Source organism: Triticum aestivum, chromosome 7B (assembly GCF_018294505.1).
Source record: "Triticum aestivum cultivar Chinese Spring chromosome 7B, IWGSC CS RefSeq v2.1, whole genome shotgun sequence".
Lineage (NCBI taxonomy): Eukaryota > Viridiplantae > Streptophyta > Magnoliopsida > Poales > Poaceae > Triticum > Triticum aestivum.
The window spans coordinates 47,715,441-47,731,754 of record NC_057813.1 but is presented as its reverse complement, the minus strand read 5'-3'; the positions used below and the strand labels follow the sequence as shown (position 1 = coordinate 47,731,754).

Below are 16,314 nucleotides of genomic sequence, written 5' to 3'. Positions count from 1 at the left end.
ATATTGCGATACATATGGATGTATCCATAAAGCAGGCTGACAAGACTTTCGGGAGCAATAGGCTGCAGAGGATATTCGGGAGATCGAATAGCATTTTGAAGAATTTTTGGAAAGCATATGATCAACTGGGGATGAAGGTACAGACGGCATGGATGTTATTCACGGGGATTATCGATGGTCAGGATCTGGAAAGCAGTGGGCACAAGGTCTCAGAAAACATCGAGGAGTATCTGCAGAATCTTGTGGCGAAGCAAGCGACCATTTGTAGTGAAGGGGCTCTCCGGGATGAAGTGGTTACGAGAACCTAATGCCAGAGTTAGTAAAATCTTTAACCCGAATAGAAGAGAGATCAGAATCCCAGAGTATAGACGAGGAATAAAAGATACTAATACCACCCAATGACGACGTGGGCCCGTAAGCCACACAGCCAATTTAGTAAAACAGTTTTGGACGACTGAACTCAACTTCGGCCAAGGAGTTGAAAAGGGGGCTACCTACAGGCAGCCGGCTCTGATACCAACTTGTGACGCCCTCGATTCAATCGTACACTAATCATACATGCAAAATGTGTACGATCAAGATCAAGGACTCACGGGAAGATATCACAACACAACTCTAGACACAAATTAAAATAATACAAGCTTTATATTACAAGCCAAGGGCCTCGAGGGCTCGAATACATAAGCTTGAATACAAAAGAGTCAGCGGAAGCAACAATATCTGAGTACAGACATGAGTTAGACAAGTTTGCCTTAAGAAGGCTAGCACAAAAGCAACAACGATCGAAAAGGCAAGGCCTCCTGCCTGGGAGCCTCCTAACTACTCCTGGTCGTCGGCGTCCATCACGTGGTAGTAGGCACCCTCGGGGTAGTAGCAGTCGTCAAAGGTGTCATCTGGCTCCTGGACTCTGTCATCTGGTTGCATCAACCGGAATGAAAAGAAAGGGGGAAAGGGGGGAGCAAAGCAACCGTGAGTACTCATCCAAAGTACTCGCAAGCAAGGATCTAAACTACATATGCAACATTATCAAAGAAAGGCTGTATATGTGGACTGGGCTGCAGAAATGCCAGAGTAGAGAGAAGGCCTAGTCCTATCGAAGACTAGCATCTTCTGGAAACCACCATCTTGCAGCAAACAGGAGGGAGTAGAGTAGCATAAAGTAAAGTAGTAGTAGTGTTATCAACCTCGGCCGGAGATCCTTTCTCGACTCCCTGCGAGAAAGAAATCCCAGAGCCATACTATCCAGTTATCATCACAATCCATTTATCATCACCATCCAATTCTCATCACAAGTATCCAGTTCTAGTTGTATCGATCGGGATACAACTCCAAGCATCTGTTACCGTAGGACAGGCTATCAATAGATGTTTTCTTCCCTGCAGGGGTGCACCAACTTACCCACCACACTCGATTAACTCCGGCCGGACACACTTTCCTGGGTCATGCCCGGCCTCGGCCAAACAATACGCCGCAACCCGACCTAGGCTTAATAGAGAGGTCAGCACGCCGGACTAAACCTATGCCCCCAAGGGTCATGGGCCATCTCCCCGGAAACTCCTGCACATTTCGTACGCAGCCAGGTGAGCAGACCTAGCCTCCCTTATACAAGTGAAGGCGTAACCAGTCCAACCCGGCGCGCGCCGCTCAGTCGCTGACGTCTATTAAGCTTCGGCTGATGCATACGACGCAGAATGCCCATACTATGCCCACGTGATGGTTAGAGCTATCAGGCCAGAGGACCCTCGGATCAAATATCCAAATCGTAGTGGATTAGGAATACGCGGTAACAAGCAGAGACTCGCGAAAGATGTGACCCCGTTGCCCCGTCTCGAGGACTTGCGGCAAGGGCTAAGAATGCCCGGCCACGCCTCGTAATTATCTCACGAGCACCTTCCAGGTCAACCCGATTCCTCATCACTCGCAATTATGCTCGCGCGGGCACCCCTCAGGGTCGACCCGTCTTTAGTAACATGGTTCAGTGTAAAGTCATAGTAACCATAGTAACCGTGTGTCCAAACATCAAGGGGAAAACCCGAGGAATCACCCCCGGTGAATTTCACTCGATGTAATCATCAAGGTGAACGTAAGAGGAATCACCCCCGAGGTTCACACTTGAGGGGTTGCACGACAGAGTCGTATCGGAAGTGGTTAAGGCGGAATCACCCTCGATGACCACGACCGAATAGCTACACTACAGGGTTAACATCAGAAGTGTTGTAGAGGTCTCACCCTCGGCACTCGATAGTAACCCAACAGTGTCGAGCAACTAAGGGGAAAGTGATGTACGGTGCCGGGGCATGGTCTTCGATCCCGTTGATTGGGTCTTCAATGATGAAGCAGGGGCAACAAGGACAAGGTGGGGTTCACTGATGGATCACTAACCAACCTATACTAAGCAGTTTAGGATAAACAGGTAAGGTACAATAGTAGATACAAAAGCAGGCTATGCTTCAGAATAGGAGCAATCAATAACAATAGCAAAATCTAATGCAAGCATGAGAGAATGCAATGGGCGATATCGGGATGATCAAAGGGGGGGGGCTTGCCTGGTTGCTCTGGCAAGGAGGGGTCGTCATCGACGTAGTCGATCACAGGGGCAGCATCAATCTCGGGGTCTACCGGAGAGAAGAGGGGGAAGAAACAGTAAATACAGAGCAAACAATGCATCACAAGGCATAACGTGGCAATATGTTGTGTCGGGTGTGACCTAACGTATGGCTACACGATAAAGTGAAGGGGGAATTCAACCGGGAATGTTTTCCCGGTTCCGGACCTGTGTCAGACAGATGACTGAAGGGGGAATGTTCCATGTTCAGCATGCTAGGGGCATGTGACAGATGAACAGACCGCGTAATCGGATTCGTTGGATTTTTCTGAGCAACTTTCATATAGAAAACATTTTCATCGGAGTTACGGTTTAAATTCTATGATTTTTCAAAGATTAAACCATATTCTAGAATTATTCATATTAACAGAAAAAGGAATATGACGTCAGCATGACGCCATGCTGACATCAGCAAGTCAACAGCGGCTGTACAGGTCAAACCTGACATGTGGGTCCAGCGGGACCCACATGTCAGCCTCTATGACTTTAACCGTGTTAATTTAGACTAACAAAGGGTTAATTAGAGGGTGGGCCCCCCTTGTCAGTGTCTCATTTAGTTAACTAATTATTTTTCATTTACTAAACGTTTTAGTTAATTAACTGGGCGCCAGGGCCCGCATGTCAGAGACACGGGGCTGCCACGTCAGTGCGTTGACTGGTCAAACCAGTTAATGGGGCCGGTGGGGCCCAGTGGCAGCGTCACCGGGGTGGACCCAGGCCTGTTCACGTCGGCTGGGTCGGGGGTTTCGTCGCCGGTGACCAAAACAGCGGCGGGGCGGCTCGGGAGGTGGTCGGGATTCAGCTACAGGGCGTCTCCGGGCTCGTGTCCTAGCTCGATCGATCGAGCGGATGAAGTCGCATCGTTCTGCGGTGGTGGCCCGGGCGGGGAGTGGCCGGAGCCGTCGCCGGCGACATGGACGGCGGAGACCCGAGGCACGGCAAGCTCGCAAACGGCGCAACGACGAGCAATACAAGCGGTGCTGAGCACCTACGGCGTCTACGTGAGCAGGCGAGCATGATGGACACGCTTGCGCGGGCGTTCGGTCACCGGAACATGCCCGGCGACGAGCTCGGCGGAGGCGAGCTCGGACATGTGGGGAACGTCACCTACGGGCACGGCAATGGCGGGAAGCCGGAGGGGAGAGAGGCGAGGCTCACCGGGCGGCTACGTAAAGCCCTTGGAAGGTTAGTAGCAGCAGCAGCAGTCGTCAGAGATGACGAAGTTCGCCGGTGACAGTGGCGGAAGGGGACGGCTAGTTTCGCTTGTTGTGGAGCTCTCCGGCTCCAACGAGGGGCACCAGACGACCCAGCTCTTCGCGGCGGAGCGCTACGGCATGATGGCTTAGCTCGGAGGCGACGGGGACCGCGAGGATGACGGCGCACGGGGGCAGATGCGTTCGGGCGGTGGATCTGAGAAGGAGGCGAGGCGACGGAGCGAGGGGAGAGGGGATAGGGACTGGCGTGAGTGGGGAAGGCAGGGCAAGTGGGAGGGGAGAGGGGAGCCCGAGGCGTCGAGGCCTTATCCTCTCCCGGCGAGGCCGGTGAGGTGGTCGGGTGGCGCCGAGGCGCCCGGTCGGAGGAACAGGAGGGAGGCGCGCTTCGGGGAGCTGGGTTGGCCAGGTTGGGCCTGTCTCTGCGGCCTTAGCCCTAGTGGCAGGGGGGTTTCCTTTTCCCCCTTTTTTTAAACAACTTTTCTTTTTCTTTTTAGCCACAATTGACTTTGCAAAAATATGCCACTGGCCAAACTAATTTTAAACAATTATTGGGCACTGCCAGAAAAAGTTTGGGGCCATCAGGAGTTGTCCAAGCATTTTAGAAAATGAAAAGGACATCTTAAATACTGCTGGACCAGATAATAAATTCCCAGGGACAAATTTGGGAATTCCAAAAGAGGTTGGTTCCAACATGATAAATAACCAAAGATTATTTTTCACACTTTGAACATTTTAGTTTTCATGTTTGGCAAATTTGAATTTTTGACTTTAAATTGGATTTGAATTTGAATGGTGATTTGGATCAAGTGAAGATTAGCAACAATGACATGATGACATGGCACCATTAACAGGTGATTACTGTAGCATGACACTGGGGGTGTTACACTCGATGACCACGTCTTCCAGGTTTTCCTCATTGAGCCCTAATTCCTTCATCATGGCTTCCAGGTCGGTTTTAGAGCCCAAGCCAGACGCGCCTGTATCCATCCGATCTCTCGCCCGAGAGAAAGCTTTCCGCATGCGGTGGTTCCATAACCTCCAGCGTCTTCCCATGGTCGCGCCAGAGGTCCTCGACCCCAGTCGCCAGAGAAGAGATGGCCGGAGGGAGGGGACGAGGGGTCTCTACTGTGGGGTTTATCGGCGCCGCCCGAGAGGATAGGTAACCCTAGCGAGAGGGGACTTTCAAGACTGTGCACCAGTTTGATGGTTTCACGTCTTGGATGTTTGGGCTCGATCCTGATGTGTTGCCACTTGCGATGCTGGCCGATATTGAGTTAATGGGCCAGATACAACTGGGCCCCAAGAATCCTTCGGGCCCTTTCTGTTGTATAAATGATGATGCGTCAGAAAATAAATATTGGCCAACCAAATGTTTCATCGTTGGAACCAGGCCGCCAGGCTAACTACAGGTTTAGGGCCTGTTTGGTAACCACCCGCTCCCAGAATCTGTGGAGCGGGGAAACCACAACTCCTTTGATTCGAATAGCAGCTCCGCCAACTCCGCTCCCGGAGTTGTGGAGCGGGGGGATACCGAACAGGGTGTTAGTCCCTCACAGCAAGATTAAGAAGACTGGCTGGGAGGATATGTATATAAGTGGAGGGTATGACAACGTTGTAACTTACTTACCTGGATGGGGTATATGGGTGAACAATAAGTCTCGTGGCCTAGATCATTTGCTCACGTTGCTCTTTGTGAGCGTGTTGATCTACCATCTCCTTTTGTTGGGAGAGTGGACGTCATAACTTGTGCGAGAGAGGGTACGTGTTTGCGCGGCTCCTAACAAATTTTGAATTTAAAATTTTGGTAATTCATGTTTTAAAACCGTTTTGTATTGAATCATGATGTTGAATCCACATTTTCTGTTTTCCTATTTGATTTCAATCACAAATTTGTAATAAATACACGCCAAAATATATAACTAGATAATAAACATGCTAATGAGAAAAGTGCAGGCCGTTAGCTGCTCCCTAGTTTGTAACTTTGTATGTTGAAACTTTGCGATCTTGCAATAAACATGTAGGCTTGGCCTGTAGTCTGCCCAAACTTCACTGGTATCGATCTATCTTGTACAAAGCCACAAGGCTCCATAGGCAATATGAATGTAAATATTTAGGTTAGGATTCACTCCTCCCGTGACCAATAAAAAAAATCACGGTCGAGGTCGAGCTAGCACGTGCTCGTGCTGATGGTTGGCCTTGCTTAGACCACCAACAGCCCCACGTGCGGCATGTGAAGCTGCTAGGAAAGCGAAAAGTCCATTCTGCACCCGAGCTCATATGCATCCGCATGAACAGTAAATTTGAAATTTTTTTGAAAAAAATTCAAAAAAAATTCCAAATTTTTTGAGAGAAACATTGACAAAAGTTCTAAGTGCCTGCAAAAATTCATCATGAAATCACATTCCTGTAAGGCGTGCCAAAAAAAAACAAATTCAGTGCTTCAAAATGCGTTTGAAAGTAGCTTTTTCAGAGTATTATTTTTGTTTTTTTTTGCCACGTTTTCTAGGAATGTGATTTCATGATGAATTTTTGCAGGCACTTAGAACTTTTGTCAATGTTTCTCTCAAAAAAAAATTGAAATTTTTTGATTTTTTTTTGATTTTTTTTCAATTTTACTGTTCATGCGGGAGCATATGAGCTCGGGTGCAGATTAGCCGCGTCCCTAGGAAAGTCCACCATGACTCACTCATGGCGCTCCGACGACGCATGCATGATGATATATCAGGAATTCCCTATGTGTCGCTCTCTGCGTCATAAAGTCGAGGCTTCGCACAGGCAAGTCGACCTATTGACCAATTGGGCCGGCCCATGCATAACATTACGCGTAGCTTTCTCGTGAACGGTTCTAGGAACCTTCTAGATAATCCGAGCTGATTTTTGCCGGTTTTGGGAACCTTCTAGAAGGTTCTTGAACCGGGTTTTTCTTTTGTAATTTATGTCCATTTTTTTCTGTTCCTTTTTCCTTTTTCTTTTTCTGTTTCTGTTTCTTTTTTACTTTATTATTTTTCATTTTTTTTGCTTTTCCAAAAGTTGTAGAGTTTTCAAGAAATCCATGTTTTTCAAAAAGACTTGTTCACGAAATTCAAAAAAATGATACTTTTCAAGAAATGTTCGTGTTTTCAAAATTTTGTTCGGTAGTTTCAGAAAATGTTCTAGTTTTGAATGTTCGTGTTTTCAAACATTATTTGCGTTTGTCATTTTGTTTTGGAGTTTCAAAAAATGTTCGTACTTCCAAAATTTGTTCCTATTTTAAATTTTTTGGGAGTTTAAAAAAATGTTCATGTTTCAAGAATTGTTCGCGTTTATTATTTTTGTTCAGGAGTTTTAAAAAATGTTCCTATTTCAAAATTCGGGATTTCCTAATTGTTCTCAGTTTCATAATTTTGGTCTCGATTCCAAAAGTTGACCCCGTTTTCAAATTTTTTTTGGTCACCAATTTGAAAAAAGTTCACATTTTCGAAAAATGTTCTAAGGTTTAGAAATACAACCCTTTTCCATTTTTTGTTCACCTATATAAAAAATTTCAAAATTTCAAATTTTTAAAGGATTTTTGCAATTGTTCTGAGTTTATTTTTTTGCTCTGAATTTAAATTTTTTCCCTGCTTTCAAATTTTGTTCACAAATTCAAAAAATGTTCATGTTTCACAACATGTTCTGAAAATTTTAAAAAAATATATGAGTTCTAAATAAATTGTTCAGATTTTTAATGATGCTCCATTTTTCTAGTTATTTTTACAAATTCGAATACCATTCATGTTTTCAAAAAAATATTCAGGTATTTTAAAATTTCTTCATAATTCCGAAAGTTGATGTGAAATTTCTAAAATTGTTTGCGTTTGTTAAAAGTTATTTTTAACATAAAGTGTTCGAAATTTCAAACAATGTTTGCAATTTTTAAAGTAATGTTTAGTTTACACTGCTAAATTTAGTTCTTTAGATTTGCTCTGCTTCATACGTCAACTGCACTGTGTGGGTGGACTGGTTAGTCCGGTTCGTGCACAAGCAGTAGGTCTATGGTTCGAACTCTAGAAAGTGCCATTAAGTTTTTGCTCATTTTTCGACCGATACAGTTCAACTCGAATGGGCCGGCCCAGTCGGGCGTGCCCTGTGCGAATGGTCATCTATTTGCCGCAGAATGCGGCAAATAGGAGTTCCCGATATATCATGCGAGTTCACCGGGATTTGGGCATGAGGCCGCCACGTCTTCGGCATCGGCCATTGTGTTAATGGGCTATATGTACAACTGGGCTCTTAAATACCTCGGCCTTTCTAACGCCGACGAGTCTGAAAATATTGGTTAGCCCGTCTAGTTTAGTCCCATACGGAAACATTGAGAAAATCGGCTCAGGGAAGATGTGTATATAAGTGGAGGGCATGACAACGTTGAAAATCACTTACCTGGATCGGGTCTATGAGTGATCAATAAGGCTCATGGCCTAGATCGATGGCTCTCATTGCACTTTGTGAGTGCGTTGATCTACCATCTCCCCTTGGAGGGAGAGTGTACGTCATAATTTGTGATAGAGAGGTATGCGTTCGCGCGGCCCGTGCCAAGTTCTCCAAATTAAAATTTGTGTTGATTATGTGCCCTTTTGATATGTAAACTAATTATATTTGTTTACGGAGGGAGTATTTCTTTTGCAAACTTCCATGCTTTGATAAATATGATTTCATCACGGAACACAATCGAGACATACAAGTAGATGATGCTTACTGCCATACGGAAAGCTGAAAAGATGTCGCGGAAGAGAAGTGCATATAAGAGGAGGGTAGGGCAAGTTGTAATCATACTTACTGTAGGCCAGAGAAGTGCATTAACAATTTGACCAACATATTGAGCTCTGTTTTTTTATAAAAAAATCCTAGGCAAAAGATTTGTCATTTTTATTCATTAACAGAGAAGGTTTAGAGTTCAGGGCAAAGGCCGGAGTACAAATCATCACTCTCGCGGCATAATGTTACGCAAATGTTTTGCTCCCGCACGGCTCCAAAGCGAACACTCCTTTTTTATCTTGGCCATCAAATGAGCTCTGTTCCTTATGCTCACTTGATGCATTTATATCTGAAACATTCCAGTAGTGTTATGTATTTTGGTCATCGTCTTTGTATCATCCTGCACCTGCAGCACGGAACAACCATGCAAGTTGAAGAACAGAGCTCATTTATGTTTGCCAAGATTCGGTGTGCCTACCCGTTTGGTAGCAACATGTCAGTCTCGATTAGAGACGTAACAAAAACTCAATTCGAAGGTATGGTGCAGATGCAGTGCACCTGTGAATTTGCTTCTGAAGCATCAAGCGTGGGTGCTCTTCAAGAGCTCACAACTCGAGATCCGCCGATATGCGGGCACAAAACGAACGCCGAAACGTGAAATAGACTATCATGAAGCTGGCTAGCAAAGTCCAACAACAGCTCCAGTAATTAGCACAGGATCAAAGTTCAGTTCTTTTGTATGTGGTTTGCTGCTGACCACGGCAAGCTGTACCAGCTCTTCAGTTTTTTTTCTAGGAAAAGCTCTTCATTTATTTATTTATTTTTTTAGGAAAAGATCTTCAGTATTTTTTTTGATAAACATCATCCTCCTTTATTCAATTGTCACAAGGATTGTGTCGTTTATAATTAAAGGTATCACCTCAACAGGAGGTGATTTGCGAACCAACATGTGGTTGGATGGTTAAGGATGTGTTTGGCTGAAGGTGTCGTATGAATGGGTTGGGACCGTTCAATTTTTTTTGAGATTGAACCATTCAATTCATGTGTTTGGTTGAATATAAGTGGTGAGCTAATTATTTAGGACGGAACCACCAGTCATGCTCACATAGTCATGCATGCAAAGGGTGGCCATTTGATTCGACCGATTTGGTTGGGTGGAACGGTCCAGCATCTTCATGGCATATTCTCTTTTTTTGGCTCGAACCATTCATGTGCTTTATAACCAAACATGTCTATTTTCTGAACGATCCAACCCATTCATGACCGCCCTTGCAACCAAACGCACCCTAAGTGAACAGTGGTATCCCCAGCCCACCGGGGGTTCGAATCCTAGTGCTCGTATTTATCGTGGATTTATTTCAGAATTTTCGGTGATGCGCATTCAGTGAAAGGAGACGTTCTTGTGGACTAGATTGATGTGTTCATGGGCTAGATGCTACTGGGCCCATTAATCACTCTGCCTTCCAGAGGCCGGTGGGCTAGAAAATAATTGTCGGCCAGTTTTGTGGTCGGTCTGAAATTAATTAGGCCACGCAAGGTGAAGTTAAAGCTAAAGCTACCGCTAAAAAAAAGAACCCAAGGTAGAAATAATGCGTAAAAAACACAAGATAATTGCCTTTAGTTTCGTACCATATGGGAAGATTAAGAAGTTTGGTGCCAAAATCAAGTATATAATTGAAGGGCATGACCACTTTGAAACATACTTACCTGGGCGGGGTCTATAGGTGATCAATAAGGCTCATGGCCTAGTTTAACAGCTCAAATTGCATTTTGTGAGCGTGTTGATCTATCATCTTCTTTTTTTCGTGGGAGAGTGGTCGTCAGAATTTATGAAAGAGGTGGTACGCGTTCGCGCAGCCCCAATCAAGTTTTAAATTCAAAATTTGTGTTGATTTTCTTGTTTCCACTATTGTTTTGCACACTTAACACAAACTCTGTTTTAAATTTAAAATATTGTATTTTCTTAATGCTAACACTCATGGTATGATAAACTCGCAAAAGCAATTCATTATGTATTTGTAATAAATACACATATCCAGGAAAATAAAGTTAGTGAATGCTAACCGTGCAAGTTGTGAAGATGGTTCAGAGTAAGCTCGAATACCTGCGTACATTGATGCTGCAGCCAAGCATCGATGGCCACCAGTTATGTTTCTCAAGATACCGTATGCCCACCAGTTGGGTGGCAACATGTCGGTACACTGATTGTGTAAAAATTTTGGTTGCAGATAGATCCGGTGGAGCTTGGGCCTCATCAACCACACATATATATACGAGCAACTTCGACGGTGATCGATACTTGGACAGATAACTATGACTAACTCGGTAAGTAACTTCACACTCGTCATGTACAGCAAGAAGATGCTCACTTCACTGCTCATGGCGGCCCTCCTCATGTGCTCCTGCGCAATGTTCGTCGGCTCATCGCGCTACACCGCTGGCACGAGCGGTGAAGTGAAGGTGCGGAGCACGGCGGCATTTGCGGCGGAGGGACTCCATGGTGGCCGCAGGGCTGTAGCGAGGGGAGCGAGGTCGCTGGGGCAGAGGGTGCCAGCGAAGGCGCCCCCTCCACCAAAGCCCAACAAGTCCACCGGGTCGAAGCCTCCGCGGCCGCCGGCGCCACCCTCGCCATGCCCTCCGATGGCAGATGGTAGGTTCGTTTGATGTGTTGCTTTAGCTTTTACCGTGACCCCTCCTGCATTGTGTCACTGCTGTGGTGGACGTCGTTCCGGTCACACGGGCATTGCTTTGTGGAGTATGCGTTTCTTTGTGATCTCATAATAAAGTTAGTAAACTGAGAACCTGTCAAGCCGCGGTGATTTTCTGAACTGTTTTTTTGTTTTTTTAAGCGAACTTTAAAATTCAGGTCGGGAACGACCCAACACGCGATTAACTACGAGGATGCAAAGTCCACGGTAGCAACACAAACCCACGCACGGATGCATTATTCGATATGTTCGTCCATGCATGCAGTTTTATTTTGTCTGGCGCGCTAACCACATGCAGCTGGATCGACGATGCATGCGCCTCAACATATCTAGAGTTTTCTATATGTGCACGTATGATGCTGCTCTTGAGCCGCTAAATTAGACATTTTTTTACTTAAGCTTAATTTAAATTTGCAGAGGATATGACAAATCGCATGCTAGCACATTCGCATGTGGATCAAGGCGCCTAAAGCGAGACGGTCAGGACATACGTGGGCACCCGAAACTCAGATGCAACGGTATCTTGAGCCGTGTAGTGATTAAGACAACGTGGTCGTCTGTCATATAGGGAGTAGTTGAAGCAAGTGAATGGACATCAACGATGTAGTCAAACATGAAAGTTGATGAAAAGACTTTATTTTGAAATTGAATTCATTTTTAGATAAACTTGTTGGATTTTTTTGAGATATATAAACATGTCCAGAAGTTGATGAAAAGAGTTTCTATTGAGGGGTCTGGATGTATAACAAGGCTCACATGGCCTAGATCAATGGCTCACATTCGTGATGATCTACCATCGCCCCTTAATTGCAGAGTGAATGTCGTAATTTTCGAAAGAGCTGATAGAATCTGACAAGTTTGAAAAAAAATATAATCTTCAGAGCTAAATTGTGTTGGCACCGCCATATTAAATGTTTCTTGTTCTCAGTTTATATCTGAAAAATTTCCAGTAGCGTTTCATACCTTGGTGACGTGTGTCTCATCTTGCAGCAGAGAGCAGACTAGCCCATGCAAATTGAAGAAGAAAGCTCGTTAGGCAGATTTTTAGCCTGTTTTCTGGGCAGCGTATACCCAGTCATAGCATCGATGGCTGCTGTTTATGTTTGTCAAGAGAGATACGGCGTGCCTGCCCGTTTGGTATCAACATGTTAGTCTCAATTTATTAGACACCTACTAGTAAAAGCTTAATTCAAAAGAGCTCATTAAGCGCAAATACACGGCCATTTGCATCGTTGCGCTCCGGTGATACTGTATATGCTAATACTATATCGTCAATTTGACCAACCTAATACAAGTCATATATTATAAAAAATATACCAATATAAACTTCAAATGTTCGATTTTCAAAAGGTATAATTTTTGTGTTATATAGTTTATATTAAGATGATAAAATTGACAACCTAGGTATACATATAGGACTTATAAACTGAGACGGAGGGAGTACTATGTCTCCGGTTGACGATGGTTTTGACAGGTCGGCAATCTCCGTGCGTCCAAGTCTAGCGTACCAGCTCTCCGTTGTCCGTTCGGAGTCCACACCACACTCGCATGCGCCTGTCGCCCCCTCTCAGACCTTGTTTTGTGAGCCATCGTAAAACATTCTCGGAATGGGCCGAGATTTGCCGAGTGGCCTTGGTATAGCACTAGCCGACCGACCGTCAAATTTTGTCCCATTTGGAGGTCGTTTGATGCCCCAACCGTCAACCACGTAGCCCGAAACCCCTCTCTCTTTGCAGCCCAGCCCCTCTTCACCATAGCCCATGAGCCCATCCAAACCCCCTCCATGCTCTCGGTCGTTCGATCACGATCGTGTGGGCGAAAACCGCTCCTCATTGGACTCTCCTAGCTCCCTCTACCTATAAATAGGCCCTCTCCCCCGAAATTCATGGATGATTCCACCCTAACCCTAGCCTCCTTCTTCCTCCGCACGCTGGACACGTCCGCCCCTGCGCCGGACAGATCCTGCAGCCGCTGCCGCCCGCCGCCCGCGGCCCGCAACCGGCCCCCGAGGCTCATCCCTCCGCCGGCGCGGGTACCTCCCGTCTCCCGCGCCCCGCCTTGCCTTCGCCCGGCCCCGTCGCCGCGGGCCGCCGTCTCCGCCGCGCGGGCGCCCGGCGCCGCCGCCCCGCCTCGGCTCCGCCGCCCGGCGCCGGCCTGGCCGGCCGGCGCCGCCCTGGCCGCCCATCGGACCGCGCAGCCTCGCCGACCACCACCACCACCCCGCGCCACCCGAGCTCCGCCGTGGGCGCCGCGCCTCGCCGCCAGCCTCCTCCCACCAGATCCGGGCAGGAGATGGCCAGATCCGGCCATCCCCGGACTCCTCTGCCCCTTCCCGCGCCTCGCCGGACTTCCCTGATCCACCAGAGCTCCATTGTCGTCCGTGTTGACTTTTTCCCCGAAGGTCGTTTTTCTGCCAAGTCCTGAAAACTTTACATTCTGGTGCCCTATTCATCATGCCATAACTTCTAGGTCGTAGCTCCGTTTTGCATGCATAATATATCTAAATGTTCACTGTGAGATGATCTTCATTTTGTTCCATTGTGCCATGTTTGTTTGAGTCCATCTTATACCCTAATCATCATTGCAAGAGTGCTATATGATGTTAACTGCTGTCTGTTAACAGAACTTGCCGTTTGTCTTTTTCGTTGCATTTTGTGTGTGCATCCTATGAGCTTGATATCTACATGAGTTTTGAGCTACATCATGCCATATTTACAGTGGTGCAATCCATGTATTTTTTTGAGTCTTGTACTGAGTGCATCAAGCTCGTGAAGTAGGGTACTTGCTGTTACTGTTTTGCTAGGCTGAATCTGCTATATCATGATGCTATGTAAACCTGCTGCCACAAGTCATTCTATGCATAATCTGAAGATGTTCACTAAGGATGTTTTGTTATTCATGTTATGATCTATCCATCAATGACCCTGGTTGCATTTATAGCCAGCTGTAGCTTGTTGTAATCTTGCTCTTAAGTTGCTAAATAATATTGTTGTCAGCATGTTAACACTAAGTTTAGTTTTGCCATGAGTTTTGATAGTGATCCATGCACCCCATGACTATGCTATTGCCATGCTTAGCTTCATAATTATGTCACCTTACTGTTGGTTGACTTCACATTCCATATATTGCTCTGGGGTGAGTTGTACAAGCTCACCAGCATGCCTACTTATCGTTGTTCATGCCATGTACTGTTATTCTGAATCTCTCATACCATTTGCCATGTTTGCATGGATGCTACCATGTTTTCTGTTGATCTTTGGAATAAGTTCAGTAAGGGTGTTTTGTTCTTTGTCTTTAGTATTAGCACGCCATGCTCTATTTTGCCATGATAGCTTGTTGTAACATGTTGTTTGATAGCTCTAAACATTGCAACCTGATGTTATTTCTGCTATGTCCAATAATTTCTGCTAAGTCTGCGAAACTGTTATTATTTGCAATTTTGCCATGTCCTTTTGAGCATGTTATAATGTTTTCGGGAGATAGCTCAGTGTTCATGTCTTGCAATGCTTTACCTGTACTTCATGTCCATTCCTTTTGTTTTCCTATTGAGGTGCTGTAGCATATTTTCTTGATGCTTGCAAGATGCCCAGTTGCTGTTTTGGACAGTTTGTCCTTTAAACTTGTTTCATGTGTATGTGTTGAACCGTTGCTTCGTTTCGAGTGTGCTTTATATGAAACTTGCTTAGAATTGCATGTAGTTTCATCTTGTCATGTTGAATCCTTGTTTTGAGAGTGTTTGGTTGATGTTTGAATGTATTCTGCATCAATGCCATGTTTAACTTGTTTTGCTCATATCTTCTAGGCCGTAGCTCGAAACTAAATGAACTTTATATGAAACTTGACTAGAATTTCATGTAGATCATCTTGGTGCATTTTAACTTGCTGTTTAACAACTTGAACATAAGGTTTATTCAGATCTGGACCAATTTCAAAATATGCATATGAGGACTTACTGGATTAGTTATATGTTATTTCCGGCCTCATTTAAACTTGCTTTGAGGTGTTGCTCTTGTATGCCTCTTGCCATGCGTAGCTTCATGTAGCTTTGTCATGCAACATGTTTGGTTGTGCATCATGTCATGTTTATGTGTTGTGTGTTTACCTTGTTGTTTGCTTCTTTCCGGTTGTGCTTCTTCTTGTTAGTTCCTGTTTTGTTGTGATCGTGAGGATTTGTTTGTCTACGCTCGGTTCGTCTTCGTGGCTTCATCTTCTTCATGGACTCGTTCTTCTTCCTTGTGGGATTTCAGGCAAGATGACCGTTACCCTGGATCTCACTACTATCATTGCTATGCTAGTTGCTTTGTTCTATCGCTTTGCTGCGCTACCTATCACTTGTTCTTCAAGCTTCCAAATTGCCATGTCAGACGCTAACCTTTTTCACCCTTCCTAGCAAACCGTTGCTGGACTATGTTACCACTTTGCTCATCCTCTTCTTATAGCGTTGTTAGTTGTAGGTGAAGTTGAAGATTGTTCCATGATGGACAGGATTATGTTGGGATATCACAATATCTCTTATTTAATTAATGCATCTATATACTTGGTAAAGGGTGGAAGACTCGGCCTTATGCCTGGTGTTTTGTTCCACTCTTGCCGCCCTAGTTTCTTTCATACCAGTGTTATGTTCCTTGATTTTGCGTCCCTTCCGCGGTTGGGTGATTTATGGGACCCCCTTGACAGTTCGCTTTGAATAAAACTGCTCCAGCAAGGCCCAACCTTGGTTTTACCCTTTGCCTCACCTAGCCTTTTTCCATTGGGAGTCGCGCTCTTGAGGGTCATCTTTATTTTAGCCCCCCGGGCCAGTGCTCTTCTAAGTGCTGGTCTGAACCAAGCTGCCTGTGGGGCCACCTCGGGGAAACTTGAGGGCTGGTTTTACTCGTAGCTAGTCTCATCCGATGTTGCCCTAAGAACGAGATATGTGCAGCTCCTATCGGGATTGTTAAAACACCGGGCGGCTTTGCTGGTCTTGTTTTACCATTGTCGAAATGTCTTGTTAACCGGGATTCTGAGATTGATCGGGTCTTCCTGGGAGAAGGAATATCCTTCGTTGACCGTGAGAGGTTGTGATGGGCTAAGT

The 16,314-nt window shown here is 45.5% G+C and overlaps 3 non-coding genes across 3 annotated transcripts; all 3 read left to right on the top strand.

Moving 5' to 3' along the window:
* Positions 1 to 5,438: 5,438 nt before the first annotated feature.
* Positions 5,439 to 5,600, top strand: LOC123163236 (U1 spliceosomal RNA). The gene has a single exon (XR_006481802.1). It is a non-coding gene; the product is annotated as a U1 spliceosomal RNA (small nuclear RNA).
* Positions 5,601 to 8,209: 2,609 nt separating this feature from the next.
* Positions 8,210 to 8,369, top strand: LOC123163234 (U1 spliceosomal RNA). Its single transcript, XR_006481800.1, has one exon. It is a non-coding gene; the product is annotated as a U1 spliceosomal RNA (small nuclear RNA).
* Positions 8,370 to 10,231: 1,862 nt separating this feature from the next.
* On the top strand, positions 10,232 to 10,396 carry LOC123163243 (U1 spliceosomal RNA). The gene has a single exon (XR_006481807.1). It is a non-coding gene; the product is annotated as a U1 spliceosomal RNA (small nuclear RNA).
* The last annotated feature ends 5,918 nt before the right edge of the window (positions 10,397 to 16,314 follow it).